Raw genomic sequence first — 16,180 nt, forward strand, 5'->3', positions numbered from 1 at the left:
GCCCTGCAGGGATGCAGGGGAGGCACAAGGCCTGGGATAAGCACAGCAGAGCCCAGCTCCTCAAGCTTGTTGTGTATGGGGTTACTCTGTCCTCAGCTTTGTCCTCAGAGCAGAGCCGACACTGACGGCCAAGCACAGAGGAGCATCTCTGCCAAGCTCAGCACCCTCCTGCTCCGAAGATCCTCCTCCTCCTGCCAATAAGCAAGGACTCATGGAAGGATTTTTCCAGCAATTGCCTGGGCAGACGTAAAAGGCATTAATATTGCTGTCTGCTCCCTGCAGGTGCTGCGAGCCTCGTGTTATCCATATGCTGCATCACTCCCATCAGAGGAACATCAGCGGTCTCCCCCTGTTGCTCACAGTCGTTCTTACACGTTTCAAAGATGGGGTTTTCCCTTTATAAAAAAAGGAAGAATCCAAGTGGGATGTGGTTTCCAGGAATCACTCCAATTTGGCACTGGAAGACCCACACTCCCTGCAGGGCTGATGCCAGAGGCCCACAGCTCAAGCAAATGCATCACACTGCATTCCCCCAGCTACAGATTCCGTCAGCCCTGGGCTGCCTCCTTCCTTCATCACTGTTTCTCCTTGGCCTTGCTGTACCTGCTGCCAGCACAGATTTACCCAGTAAAAAGGCACAGGTAGGACAGGGCTTGTTTTCTGCCAGTACCTGGGAAATAAAGCTGGTTTCAGCCCTGCACCTTGGGCTGGACGCACGAGTGCGGAGGCAGAGCCATAGAGAGTGACCCACTGTGTCTGCAGAAGGCCCTGGCAACCCCCTGCTATGGACACACAGTTCTTCCTGCCAGTATCCCATTTCTTCTGGAGCACACAGGCAACTGCAGAGTGATGGCTCCCAGATGCCTGGGGATGGTTTGTGTGCTCTGGCAGCAGCAGCAAAACCAGGGGGTTCTCACTTCTGCTCCGGGCACAGCATCCAACACTTGCTTCACCTCTGCTACCACAGCCTTTGGAGTGGGATTCACATGCCCCCCTCATGTAAATCCAGACATTACAGACACTATGGTTACAGTGTCCCAGGAGCATCCCAGCCAGGCACGTAGCACTTACCTGCAGAGCATCACACACCTGCCTTACACTAATAACGGGGTTGCACCCTTGGCATGCTTTTTTGGTCCACAGTTATCACAGGGCACAATAAATGTGTCTCCTTTTCTAACCAAGGATAACAATTTGCAAGGTACAAAGAGCCTTAGGTGCCAGGAAATTGAATCTTATTCAAATTCCACACAGATTATAGGAGCAGAAGAAATGCACATCATCAGGGCAAGCTAGGCTGGAGAATGGGCTGGGTGATCCCCATCAATTGCCTGCACTTACTGTACTTGTGAAAAAAGGAGACTGGGTCTTTTCATACCTTTGGCTGCACAATATCATTCTAATGCTGTGGGATTATCACAATCAGACGTTTTCAAAGGCAGCATCTTGAGTACTTTCAGTGATTTTGGTTTAAATCTGAATTCACAATATGATTTCTATTTATAGGCCATCATTCTATTTGTGAGAAATAAAGGAGTTTATTTCAAAAGTAATACCTAGAGTGATGAAAGATCCTATTTCCAGAAGGATTAATCTCCAAACTGAAATGCAGTTTACAATTAACTGCTGCAAGATGGCTTTCCAAAGGCAGAAGAGTCTCTTAAATCAGGGCGACAACTGTGGACTTGCAGCACATCTCATTTCAGAAAGCATCAACTCCATCTGCAACTGCTAATACAGCAAGAACTGGTAACGTGCACCCTCCCCTGCACAGAAAGAGCCCACTAAGGCAGAAGGTCATTGCTCAATGCATGGACGAAAAAGCAGAACCAAGAGGGAGGAAGCAGCCACAGAAGCTGCCCCTGTAAGCAAGGGCATGATCCTTCCTGCCTGGCTCCACAGATTCAGCCCTGCAGCAAGGGCAAGGTTAATGCTGCCTGTGCAAGGCAGTGAAAAACAAGTGCCCCTAAATAGATGTTAATGGTTTTCCTCTGGGAAGGGAAGGGCAGCCCAGCATCTGAGAGACAAGGGCTGAACTCATCCATGTGCCTCAGCAGGGAGTGACTGAGACTCCTTATGGCTCATGTCTGGTTTGTCTTCCAAAGGGAAAACAACAGGGAACACAGCAGGAGGAGCGAGGTTGGGGATTCCTCAGGGACACACGGGTCTCCCTGTCCCACTTCTTTCATTTCCTGAGCCAGCCAAGCAGAGATATCTGTGCTGGGCTCCCAAGTGGATGGGAAGAGACAGGGAGCTTGGGATGTGATGGCTGCTCTGGGACCACAGCTCATCACAGCTTCACATGGGCTGCAAAGCGAGACATGGAAAGGGGAAGAGGCTTTGAATGTGCCAGGCAAGGAGGTGTTGAGAGGTGAAGGATGAGCAGCTGCTCCAGAGTGAGGATATCCCTGGCTGGAAACACAGGGAGCCACTTGGGAGAACCTGTAATAACTGTAATACCTGACAACACTTCATCCAAGAGCAGCACAGGAGGTGGCAATGTCAGGTGTCCATCGCACGCTACCACTTGAATGTGCTTGGTTCTCCTGAGCCACGGGAGGCAACTGAGAGCTCAGACCTGTACATTCAGCTACCACCTTCACTGGCCAACAGTTTGGAGTGGCTGAAGTCACTGGGGGGCATCACATTTTCACACAGACAACAAGGAGTAAATAAGAGACAGACCAACTACTGCTAATTATATCCCTGCGTCCTCACCTTTAAGCTTTCAAACCACAAGTGACATTTCCCAATCAATCCTATTCTTTTTTGGAGAGTTTAACAAGAAACATTCAGTCTCCAGGAGCACTTGGATTTATCCTGATCGGTAATTTGACAAGAATCCACTAAAACAGACTGGAGGTTGCTCTACCCCCTATGGAGAGAGTTTAGTCCAAGGGCTTCTTCACAGCTGCCTTTTGGCAAAAAACAAATGTAAATGGAAACTCATTTTAAAGGTGCAATGACTTGCAATGAGCAAACTCCAAAGTGCTAATCCTGGCAATCCCTTTGCATTGGGCTCCTGATGATGAACTGTATCTGGGTGTGTTGGAGGGAAGAGAATACATTTCCCTGTGCTGGGGTGTACCAAAGCGCTTGACAGCTACACAAAGGCTCCCACTACACCCCAGAAGTGGTCTGGAACTGGCCAGGAAGGACTGGGGCTGAGCAAAGCAACCCCAATCCCACTCCACTGCTGTGTCACAGGCAGGTCGGAGCATGGGCAACACTCAGAGTGCAGCCCCAAACAGGAGCATCCTCCTGCTCCATTCCCATCCTGTGTTCGCCCTCAGATCTCAGGGAAGGAACCTGCCCTGAGGCTGCAGCACACATTCTGTACCCACTTTTATCTGTGTGTTTCCCCCAACGTTAGCAGAAGCCCAAACTCACACTATTGCACTTCAGCATCCCCGCATAAAACTGTTATATCATAAGCATGATTAACCTCAGCCTGTTTCCACCACACTGCAGTATGCCAAACCAAAAGCAGATCTGCAGCACCATTCTGCAGTGCATATCAGCACCAAGCCTTGAAACCTCGGCAGGAGCAGTGCTATGGGGTATTTCATAATGAAAACTGTAACTGCATCACCAATGCACACTTACCAAAGCCCTACCGACTCCTTTATTTTCCTTAGAGGCAACAAAGCAGGTCTTAAACGTCTCACAAATTAATAAAATACAAATGAAAAAGATCTGCTTTTTGTGAAATCAATAACATATTCTAATAACTCACAAGGAAACCGGGGTTTTCATTTCATCTACAACAGCCTGCAATTACTCTATTTGTCTAACACGCTTACAATTGCTGTTCAATTTTCACTTAAGGCACTTTGCTTTATTGATCAAATCAGTTTTGAGGGCCATGATACCAACCCTTCTACCAAGCCCAACTCACAGCTCCTGCCCAACGGCACTGGCTGGGAAAGAGAAGACATCCCTCTGTAAGAATAAGCAGCTATTGATAGAGGTATTTTTGGAGATATAATAATCAGATTTGAATTCATGGTCAAAAATTATCTGTTTAGGACATTTTCAATGAGAAGGAGCTTTTCTACTGAATATAATGCAGAGTAAGCACAAAACAGGAGGGGGGGTGGCAAGTTCTTCAAACGCATCAACACAGCAAATGAAGAGGTGGGAAGAAGGGTGGAAAACAGGAACAAAGCCAGTGTTGGGATGCTGGAAAATAACAGGAGGAGCCATGCATTGCAGGACTTGCAGGGTTTTAATAGGGTCCCTTCTGTCACGCTGGAAACCTCATGCACTCCAACAGGGTGGGATTTTGCCTAAAGAGCATTACTGCAGCAGTTTGCAGTGGAGGTCACTCCTGGAGACCAGTGACCTTCCCTGCTTTGCTGTGGAGAAACAACTTCCTGTAAGTAACCAACTAATTCATTAAACTTAGTGAGGCAGGTCAAAGCCTCTCTAATTTAGCCCATTAATCAAGTTGCTATGGCTCCGTTTGGTGCAGAGGCCTTGACAATAGTTTCTGTGACCTCTCTGACCACACAACTATCCCTCTGAAGCCTTCAGCCCAATGCATTATTCATTGCCAACCGGCCAGTTGGTTGCCACCTGCACAGAAGAGAGAACCATCAATGAGTGCTGTGCATTCAGATTGCTGCCAGTGACAATTAAAGCCAAGGAACAGGCAAACTCCAGCTGCCACTTCTGGATGGAGGGTTTCAAAGCAAGCTTTTGTTTTTTCTCCCTTATCCCCAAGTCACAAGAGTCCAGCTCAGCATCACTGAGCTCCTTTTCCTTGGAATCTACCCAGTAAAAGCCTTTCTCTGACATGCACCACACAGGTACAATTCAGAGAAGCACAGGAACTACCAACACCATCTGCCACACTGTGCCAGAGGAGAGTCATTGAGTGGAGCCACATCTGGGCTCTCTACCCCAGCATCATCCCTCCAGCCCTATGATGCTGCCGTCTTTCTGCAGTTAAGGAACCTTCAGGCAGTACAGCCTGTGGTAGCACCACGGTTGTGGCCCATCAAGGATGACATTTGGGATGTCACCTCTCCAAGACACCTGAATTACAGTGCTAGAAGGATAGGTAAAAAGCAGAAGAGTCAAAAAGCTGCGTGTACAAATGACCTCTGTATCTTACAGAAGGTGCTTGGCAGGCACAGAGGCTGCTTTCAACATCATGCTAGAAAAGAAAAGCCTTATCTGCTGGAATCGTGCTTCCCTCCTGAGGAGGAGAAACAAACCTACTGTGAAAGGCGTCTGGCCTCTTTGGTTTAGGTATTGTACTTGTTTCTGAGCAAAGAGATGGAAGGGAGATGAACTGCCTTGCTCCAAATAAGGTTACAAACCCAAGTGCAGCAGGAGCTGGTGGGATATGGCTGATGGGTACCTGCTGTGCTCTGCACCCTGCATGCATGAATGAATATGCAAGCAGGGAAAAGCAAGCCAAGACCAGGAATGGCTGGAGAGAAACAGGATCCTATTGAGCTGAGTCCATCTTACAGTATCACAGCCACTTATTGTCAGTGTGGAAATCATTGGCTCTTGCAGCCCATGGATGTAGTTCTGAAGCACATGTAGCAGCTTCACTCCACTCTATAGCATAAAGCACCTGATCTATTCTCTGGATTAGGTCCTGAAGCTGGGAATGTCTCCCTTTATTGCACAGAGGACAGGGACCTTTGCCCTGAGGTTCTCATGTGAGGGAAGGGAAAAGGTTAGCTCTCCATCAGGTTAAAGGTGCTTCCCACCGTGTACTACTGCAGCCTTTCAGCTAGCATTCCTTTCAATGCTACACACATTAGTTACAACTCAGATCTTCCAACCCCAACCCTCCTATGCGTCTATGGACAGAGCAGGGCTTTTAAACTAAGTTTACCTAGCACCAGTTGGGGTGTGCAGCTGAAAAAGGCACCCACCTTCAGAAAGGTACAAACCTGCTCCGAAAGAGCCTCTGGTTAGCAGTATTTATCAGCAAAACTAACAGAGAGTGTGCGAGATCAAACACAGATACAGTCACGAACCATCCACTGAGCATGAGCTTTCTATAGTAGCTGCCATCGGATCCCTGGTAATTAATTACTTATCGTGGTGCCCTTAGCTTTGTGCCTTGCCAAGGAATGTATGAAGAGAGCATAAGCCACGGGATAATTATGGGATGAAACAGGCATCAATCTTCCCACACTGAAACCTGGCACCCTTCAGCAGGAACAGCCTGTGTCGAGTCAGCTTCATTAGGTATTGTCTGGAGCCCCAATCCTCATTTGTTTGCATCAATAATACATTCAAAGGATTTATCTAACTTGCAAATGTGAATTCAATTATTGGTCCCATAAGCAGGAAGGAGCTGTGACCAGAGAAGTGTTTCATGTTACAGGTTGGGGACTAAACTGGGACTACTTACTGAAATTCCAACAATTACACTCCATCATAAATGTTTATATAAGTGTAATTTCCCTGTGCACATTATAATCATGAATTTTAGTGCAATGTTAATCTGCAATTTTAAAGATACATATTCCTTATAAGAGCAGAGTAAATGCAGCAGCATTAAGACATTTGTTTCTATAGCATAACTTAGAAAGTTAAGTAACAGAGCCAGCAGAGTCACATCTGCAGAGGGCTAGCAAACCCCCTCTGCTGACCCCATCATTCCTCCTTTAGCACCAATCCTTTTCTACACATCAAATTCAATTACAGGTCACCTCTCCTGGTCTTGCTTTTTACAATCAAACATCCAACAGTGGTATTCCTTGCATGGAAAAATGGTCCTCCCTGCACTGAATGCCCTGACAGTGTGGTAGCAAGTAATACCAATTGCTACTGTTCTGAGATTTGGCAACCATTTAAACAGCAGACTGGGATGTCCATGTCATGCACCCGCCTGCCAGGCCTCCCACCCACAACAGATGCTGTAAAGAAGGAGTGGGATGAAGGGAACCTCTGATGCTAAATCACCAGCTATCCCTGGAAAGGCACACAGAGAGGCTGCTGTTACCGGGGGTCCCACATCCTTGCTCCAAACTTGTGCCAGGATGCAGGGAATCCTCACCAAATGGGAAAGGTCCAGGGAGAAAAACCCCATTGCAGATTGGTAGGATCCAGATTCTGCCATTAACTGAATTTCTTCCTAGAGAAGATACCTGAGAATGACACCAAATCTGGCTGGAACGGTCAATGGCCATAGCACAAACAGTCTGTGACTGCCACAGTGCCAGCAGCTCTGAGGTAAGATGAAAGCAGGATGGCAGGGCAAGGATTTGCCATCATAACACCCACTGGGGCTTCTGCCTGTGAGCTGCCACCATGAGATGGGGGAAGCCAAAGGAGGGTCAAAGCCTTCCAGGGCCTCATGGCTGCACTTGTAAGTACAGAAAGAACCATCATTTGCTTAAAAACCCTCAACAAACCAAGGAAAAAAGCAGTGAACCAGGATTAAGACAAGATGAATTTCATTGGCAATTAATGCATCAGTGTTAACGCCGTCCCCCGTGTCAGCAGAGCTTTCTGCAGCATCTCTTGGAGGAGGCCCAGACAGTTCAGCTTTGTCAGATTGCAAATGAATGCTCTGAGCTGGACAGTGATGTAAAGTGAGCACAGCAGCGGAGCTGTGTGATTTGGAGTGCATCATCTGCTGGTGTTTAGCAGGATTTTGTTATGATCCTCACGTAAAGGGAAGACTAATGGATTTCTTCCTTAAGGCAATTAAAAAGCGATTTGTCACCACTCCCGAGCGTGGCTCTGGACTGCCAGGTGCCCAGTGACAGGGGAGGCTATCAGGAGCTGATGGTGGAAGTGGGTTTGTCCCAGGACACCATCGGACACGTCCGCATCCACCGCAGCAGGACCTGAGCCTTTGTGAGCTGCCAGCTCATGCTCTCCCTGACTGCTTCACTTTGCTTCTGTGGGACCTGGGCACTAATTCTGATGATATTGCTGAATAATTCTGAAAACAGGTTTAAAAAGAGGCTTCCCAAATACACACGAGCCCCAGGAAAGATGGAGCAAGAGCTCTACCCGAAGACAGAGCAAACTTGGTCTCCTCTATCTTAGCCATACCTGTGCCCATAGTTCAACCATGCTGGGTCACTGTTCCTCTTGCTGCACATTTCCAGCTCCCCCACTACCCAGTATGGAAAGGGATGTCTTCTGCAAGAGGGAAAGTAAAGCCAAAGGGAAGAGTCACCTGCACACAGAGATGCTCTGAACACCAGGCTATTTCCAGATGTAACACAAGGCAACAGGCAGAGCCCTCCTCAACACAGTGAACACCTTCCCATGTAACATCATGCTGTAAGTTCAAGGGTATCCTCTACAGAGAGCCTCAACATCTCCCTTGCTAAGCAGGTTGCACTGCACTGGCTGAGGATGATGGAGCTGAGCCTCACATCTCCCTGACCATCCTCACACACGGGCTGTGCACGGATGGTCCCTGAGCTTGCTGAAGAGTTTATGCGAAGCAGTGGGTCCCATGCCATGGATTCAGGAAGGATCCATCAACCCCAAGAGCCACCCTCCCCTTCTGCTGCCATTTCCAAACGCTTTCATTCCCCTCAAGGCTCCCAGCACATCAAACATTAAAAGACCAACACTATTTTGAGTGCACATTGCTAAAGTTCAAGACATTCTGCAGAGGGGTTTGAAAGTCTTTAATCCATTGTGAAGCCCAAACCCTGCTGTAAACACTGCGGCACGCTCCACTGAACTGCTCATGCAGACACAAACCCAGCCTCTCCAGCTTCCTCTCTGCAGATGACCTTGCGGTCCCCCCACCCCACGTCTCGGGATCCTCAAGGGACTGCCAAGGGATCAGATAAAAGGATTCCATTTATTTTTGCTGCCATTGTTTTATGCAGCTTCCCTTTTATCAGCACCTCGGCTTCAAACCGCTTCCAAACACCCAGCGAGGCACCGGAGATCAGCAGATATTCACAGGCCATGGGGAAGGTGTCTTGTCTTTATTCCCATCAACGCTTCCTGGGAAGGAAACTGTGTTCTGCACATATGCCAGGCTTTAACCTGAATTCCATCGGCACCAAGCGCTGCGCTCCTGGTGTGCAGCCCACCGCTGGTGACATCCTTTGCTGAGGGACGAGCTGTACCGAACAGCTAATGAAAGAGCTGCAATCAAGCCTTTACACAGCCCTGAAAGCTATTCCATCACAAGGCTCAATCCCTACTCCATTTTCCCCATAGAAATCATAGCAAAAATTACATGGGATGATTTTGCCCAGCTTGACCGGGATGTCATGGTCCTTCCCACTGTGTCGGATGCTTGTGCATTTCATCTTATTCCTTGCTTTTTATGGGGGGGGGGGGGAATGCTGGAGTCACATAGCTTGTACTGCTGGAAACAGAAGGCAGGTGCTTTCCCAGACACTAGAGAGATGCTGAGCACATGGGTGTGCGTGTGAGTTACTGGCTACCTGTTTCCCCCACCACTATATGCAAGCACTTCATTTCAAAGGCTCATATATCACCAGTCTCCCGAGCTCCTGCTGTACCTCCTCTGATCTGCTCTCCTCCGTGTGACAGGAACATGGGGATCTCTCTGGAAACCTGGCAGGAGGTAAATCCCCAACCTCTTGGCTCTGGGAACGGGAATGATTTCAGGCAGCAGAAAAAGCTGCATTTTGTGCAGCATTTCCTCCGAGCACACACTTCACTGCCAGCAATGGAGATCTCACTTTGTGCCCAACAGACCCATCTCCTATTTAATAATACACTGCCAATCACCTGCTTCAGGTAGATTCAACACTGACACAGAAACACATCTAAAACCATCAGGTCCTTTTAACACCATGCTCCTTTCAAACATGAAACCATAAAGGAAAGGTGCCACCTGAGCTGCCAGAGGGCTGCTTTCTGTGTGCATTGAAAAGGATGTTTCATATCATTCCACCAGCATCATCTTCCTCTCTGAATACTGATTCCCACCCATAATATTAGTATCAGTTGAGTGGCATAGCTTTAAATACATGTAAATATATCTAAATACTGTATTTTAGAGAAACCAGAAGGTTGTGCTATGTTCCAAAAAACCCTTCTTAAAAGAACATTCACAGCTCAGAAACTCCAACTGAGACCAATATACAATGCTATCAATGCACTGAGTTTAGACTTGTTCCTAATCAGTATATATCTATTTAATACAGTGGCAACACAAGTATTGAAGCTTGAGGCATCTGGGACCCCCTTCTGATGCTCCTGGATGATGCAAAGGGGTGCTTCACAAAGAATCACTGCCAATACGTCAGGTCTACTGCAAACTGGGTACCAGGGAAGGGCTCTCACTGCACTCCCCATCAGTCATACATCAGTGCCAAAACAGCATCAAGAGAGTGCTCAGATAATGGGGCATTTACAATGTCTATAGGCTTCACTGTAACAACATCAGGTATTTCTTAGCTTTGCATCACAACTTGCAGTCATCACAGCACAGCCACTGGTACAGAAGGGTTAGATTAAACAATTACCATACCAGCTTCCCAGGTTTTCTCCATCCTCTGTCTTGTGCAATTCTGGCATCTGACAGGCTGGAAAACCTCTGCAGCTGATGAATGCAGACAGCCTGGTATTAAGAACTGTGGAAGTTTTGTCAGCAAGAAGCCATGAGGCCAGCACTGCAATACTGAAGAGAGAACACACATGGACCTCTCCAAGAACACAATCAAGGCAAAGTGACTCCCCCTTTCAGCATCACACTGCCAAAGAGAAATACTCATCACGACTATTTCAGGATGGAGCACTGTTGAGAATACAGGGCCTGTCTACCTTGTAGATTTGATATCTACAAGTAAGACCATTTGCAGCTTTTCCCATTTTCCCCATTTTTGTAGGTTGCTCTCTTCACAATGTAATTGCTCCTGTTCTGTTTACAGAGGTGCGAATGTGCATCGGAAGTGAATGACAAACTGGTTAGAGACAGAAGCGCAGGCTGACCCTACCTGTGCTCATGATGGGGAACAGGAGCCCAGGGAACACACGTCCAGGCAGACAGAGCCAAACCCCTTGTCTCTCCCTGCACCTGCTCCTGCCCTGCCAGCACAAGGCTTTCACCAGGAGCTGCATCTGAAGCACTGGCTCTGGGCACGATGCGAAGAAAGAGGGAGAAGCATCCATGAGCAAACCCAGCACAGCCAGCAGCACCGTGTGCCTGTCAGATGGGTCTGGGGAGCTGAATTTACACCCCTTTCCCAGCAGACATTCATCTAAGTCAGGAAGATAACAAATTGCCACGCAATGGGGAAACAAGAGCAGGTCTGTGTGCTGCTCGCCACTGGTTTATGGTGGGGCGTGCTCTGGCACCAGTGGGTGCACGCAGGGAGCAGGGGAAGGTGCACACGTGCTAACAGGCTCCAAAGGGACCAGAAAGCATGAAGATGGAGGGAGAACCACTTCATCCTGGAACAGCTTCTGCGTCCCAGCGAGATGATAAAATGCTTGCACATCAAGAGAGCTCGGGATGCTGCCGCAATAAGAGGATCCTATGACTGCCCTTATATTCTTGCTTACACAAAAACGTCCTATGTACAAGCACACAAGATTCGCCCCGGGCGGCCTCCTCTTTGGAGTCCGGATCTGAAGGCAGCCTGATGCATCACCCTCTGCCTTGCCTCATACTCCTACACATTCCTCCAGGCCTGCCACTGTTACTCTGCATTAGTTTTACCCTCGTCTTCGGCAGCAGGAGTTTAATGAGAAGCACAACTTCAACTAATGTGCTCCCCAGAGAGGAGAGGTCAGTGCACGGATGTGAGGGATTTCTGATCCGGTTCTGCAGGAAGGAGGAATCTCCTCCGACAACTTCTGACTGCACAGGGAAATTCATTCCCCTTTCCTGCAGAAGCTTCTAATGAGAAAGCCACAATATCCAATTGTTAATGATTGCACAGGCACCAAATCAGTGTCCGTGAGTGAAATCTCACCCTCATAGCTCTGCTCTCAATGAAAGACCACGGATGTTGGGCTATGTTTATACCACAACTTGAGCAATGCTCCATAGTTCACACTTCATCTGTGTGGTTCATTTACGTTGACCTCAATATCTGAGCTGATCTGCACAAATTTACTATTGTTCCCATTCACACTGGCCAAGAGAATCTCAGTGCCAGCACCTGAATGTGACCTGCTATGGGGAAAGCCCACCACAGCTCTGCTGAAGCACTTCTCATTACTTCTTTAATACCCATCACTGTGAGCATAACAGAGGTGCCAGCTCAGATCAGAAAGCCTCAGACCTGGCACCCTGGGGTTCTTGTGAACAGCAGTTCGCAGGGTGCTGCTGCCCAGCCCCAGTGCCAACGGAGCCCAAAGCACAGGGCACTGCACCAAAACCAAACCTCAGCACCAACACGTCACCGAAAGGTGAACTTCCAGGCTATGGAAAGACCCTCGCCACCCTTTAGTTTGCTGTCTGTTGCATGTGCCTGTGTGTGCTGCAGCTCTGGCCAGGAGCAGGCAGCAGCCAATGCAGAACTGCAGCACGCTGACATGCAGCAGTGCTGGGGACCTGCCAAGTGCTGCAGGAGGAACGTCCTGCTCTCATGCTTCAGTGATCCAGTGACTGCAGAGCACAGGCTGAGGGCATTAACCATGTTCTCAAAGCAGCTCTTTGCTTCCTGCTGCTGCTTTAGGCTGCTCAGAGCCCAGCACGTGTCCCACAGACCCAACAAGGCGCCTGTGGTCCACCCGAATACAGCAAACCAGCCCTTTGCTGCCAACAAGCTTCACACTCTGTACATTGTAAGTCAAAGCCTGACCCCAAACCTCAACACCCCAGTGCGCAGGGATGAGCACATTGTGTGGGTCACAGCTGAGAGCACAACCGGGGACAGGAGGGCTCAACAATGGGGTTGTTTCCAGCCACAGATATGAATTTTCCTGTTATATTGTTTGCCCTTAAATGCAACCAAAGAATTCCATTATTCCAGGTAAAACTAGTCATCCTTTTCCTTATAAACTGAACTGGTAAAGCATGAAACCATCCTGCTGAAAACCATAAACTCCATTCAGCTTGTGCAAGCCTGAGGCAACACTGATAATATTATCATGGAGACCATTTGCATGGGAAGAAATCTTCCTTTTGATTAAAAAAAGAAAAGAAAAAGCCTTTCTGCGTTTCTTGGTCTGCTTACGTGGAGAGAACTATGGCAGCTTCATCACTATGCAATTAACCAAGGATATGAAACACTGCACCGCGGGAGTTCGCATGGAGTGTGGCGACTGCATCAGCGAACCACCTACTCTGCATCACGGGATGCACAAAAAGCCCTAAAAGACACCAAAGTTGCCCATTCTTCCTGAACTCCTCAGCAAGCAAAACACAACCTGATAGAAAAGGAACTTCTCATTCAGCAGGTGAATGACAGAAGAGAACTGGCCTCTGTGCCCAGAGATGCCATGGGTGCCTATGAAGAACCCCAGGAGCAGAGGGCAGTGTATCTCTGCTCCTGACTGCTGCTTCCTGCAGGACACAGGTTATGTGTATACAGCACTGTCGAGGAAACCCTCAGCCCCAGGCAGGCTCCAGGGCACGTCCATTGGGTCTGGATTCCATCACGCTTTTGGGAAGCACTGACTCAAACCATTTTGCTGAGCCTCTCTATAATAATCACATCTCCCTCTTGCTACTTAGATGATTAGTGGCTGGATTTGACTGAAAACCTGGTGCCGTGCCCCGTTTTCCCAAAGCTCCCCATCAAGCAACCTTATTCTGCTGTTTTGAGAGGAGACCTCACCTTGCTGCCCATGCCATTAATTGAATAACTATCAGTTCCAATTTATTCCACTTGGCTACAAATTAGATTTCAGCTGGCTATTTCCAAGCCCTGCTTCAACAGAACCTTATAAAGCCGTGTCCCTTGGCTGATGCCACTTGTCAACTGCATCTGTTCTTGGTGTACTGAAAGGCAACAAAGCCAGAAAACCGCCAGTCTCTTAATGAACAGAACCCAGTATGTTTGGCTTTGCTCTTTTTGAGTTTAATGAAGACAACCAGGCTGGGTATTTAGGAGGTTCAGCCTCCTACCTGCATCCCACAACTCTCTATTTAGAGCAGAGATGTGGTAGGAAGTTAAAAACTGATCCCAGGAAACCCAACAGCATCAACGCTTTCTCAGACCAAAATGCCTAAACATTAAGTGCACAAATAATGGCTTGTTTGTAGTTAATGCATTGAACTATGCCTGCAATGCCACTTACTGCTCACTTGGCTGGGTTGCTCCCCATGTCAACAGAGACATCCATGCAAGAAAACTCTGGTTGCCTGAGCAATTACCATTTGCAGAGAGAGGTCTTCTAATATGTTCCCCAGAACCACAACTCTTTAGCAGCAGAATTTGCCAAGCCACATGCTTAGGAAATCCTGTATTTTAAGGGATCCTTCTTCAAGAAAGAAGTGGACCCAAGTATGAGACAGTCCTTGTCTAACAGCAGATGGCCTCCATGCACTCTCTTCTAAGACTGATGGGTTGGCCAAGTCAGAGAGGCGCACAGCTTCCTGTTTTGTTATCTCCTATGTTCTTCTGATGGGAAACAAAGGGGGCCAGAATATGGACAACCATCTGCGTGTTTCCTTAGATGTACCTCAGCAATGATGGTGGCTCTGCACAGCATGGACAAACACTGTTAACAGTAACGCTGTGTCTCACCCATTTGTTCTTATACTTGTAAAAGCTCGAGATGTCCTTTGATGAATGAATATATTTGTGAGGGAAAAGGAGGCAGGAAGCTCAACACTGCATCTTTCACATAAATTAATCACAAGGCTGAATTTGCAAGGTGTGCTTCCCAGCAAGGACTGAAAGAAGATGCAATTAGGGAAACCACAGCCACATCGAAGTCTTATCTAGTCAGAAGGTGATCATTTAGAATACAATGTCGAGGGATCCAGTGTGTTATAATGCAAAGTATTTTGTCCACTGTTTGCAATAAACTTGAGGCTACCCCTCCTTAAATGACCTAAACATGACAACTGACTGGGTGGCTGGAGGATTCCACCAAATCCAGTTCTTTCCAGTCCCTTCAGAGCAAACCCAAATGAAATCCCAGCTCTTTCACTGGAATTCTGTACCCTTTTTGCAAGCTGTTGGCCCAGGTGATGCCCACAGCCTCACTCATTCCTGCAGGGGGATGCTTCCCATTTGCATCCCTGCTAATAAGCAAGGCAGGATAACACCACTGCAGGCTGTAACACACAGCCTTGGGCAGCAAGAGCTCACCTGAGCCTCTTCCCCAGCCCAGCAACACACACCTCCAGTGCAGAGTTCAAGCTGCTGTGCTGTGATCGTAGCCTGATTTCATTCCTATTAGAGTATAAAAATTACTAACAGTAAAATGTCACGATCATCTCACACTAATTATGCAGCTAATGAATAATTAGCTGCGGACACATTTGACATTTTTGGTCATTAAGTTGAGTGAGTGTTTTAAGCCTTGAACAAAACTCTTCTGCAACTGCAGTGTGGTGCTGAGCAGCACAGACCTGAGCATCAGGTCTGCATCTCCTCCCTATGGACGGGAGCTGCAAACCTGGATCTTTAGATGTGTAGCTGCGAGGAGTATTTATTCCTAAAATGCCATGAATTTTGTGCAAACCAAACCTGTAATTTTCTGTTACAAACTGTAGCTGCTTTTTAATGATAACATCGTTAGACAAAAGGGGGAAGAAGGCTGAACTTGGCATATTGTATCTACACGCATGTGTATATACACATATCTCTGCCTGGCTCAGGATTTTACTGCCTCTCAGGCTCCTTTTCCCCAGTCCCACCACTAACATTTTGCCTGTAAGGCCTTGGGAATGCAGGAAAATAAGAAGGGGGCCGATCTCTCCTAGAGGGTAGAGATGAACTCTGAAGCAATTCAAGTTCAGAGGTTGAAGCACACATCCGCAGTTAACGAACAAAACATGTCTCCCATTTAGGATGAAGGGACATATAAAAGGTCGCAAAAGGCCAGAATTAGCATCAGATTGAGCACTAAAACCCGAGACAGAAAGCAACAGATGTTTCCCTCCTAATTTACTCCATTAGGATCTTCTCCAGATAACATGCAATGTCGCCTGCTAATGAAGCATTTCCATCTTCCTGCTGTATAGCTCATCAATAAGCATCCCTGAGGTCAGAGGCAGAAACACAACTGCTCCTCCTGGGCAGGCTTTATCTCATTTTATAAGCCAAAGAGAAAACAATAATCTAAG

The 16,180-nt window shown here is 47.7% G+C and overlaps 1 protein-coding gene across 1 annotated transcript in view; it reads right to left on the reverse strand.

The window, feature by feature from the left end:
- The window catches only part of CAMTA1 (calmodulin binding transcription activator 1), a 220,578-nt gene that overhangs the window by 81,049 nt on the left and 123,349 nt on the right, over positions 1 to 16,180 (reverse strand). The window lies entirely within an intron of this gene.

Source organism: Melopsittacus undulatus, chromosome 12, assembly GCF_012275295.1.
Source record: "Melopsittacus undulatus isolate bMelUnd1 chromosome 12, bMelUnd1.mat.Z, whole genome shotgun sequence".
NCBI classification, from domain to species: Eukaryota; Metazoa; Chordata; class Aves; order Psittaciformes; family Psittaculidae; genus Melopsittacus; species Melopsittacus undulatus.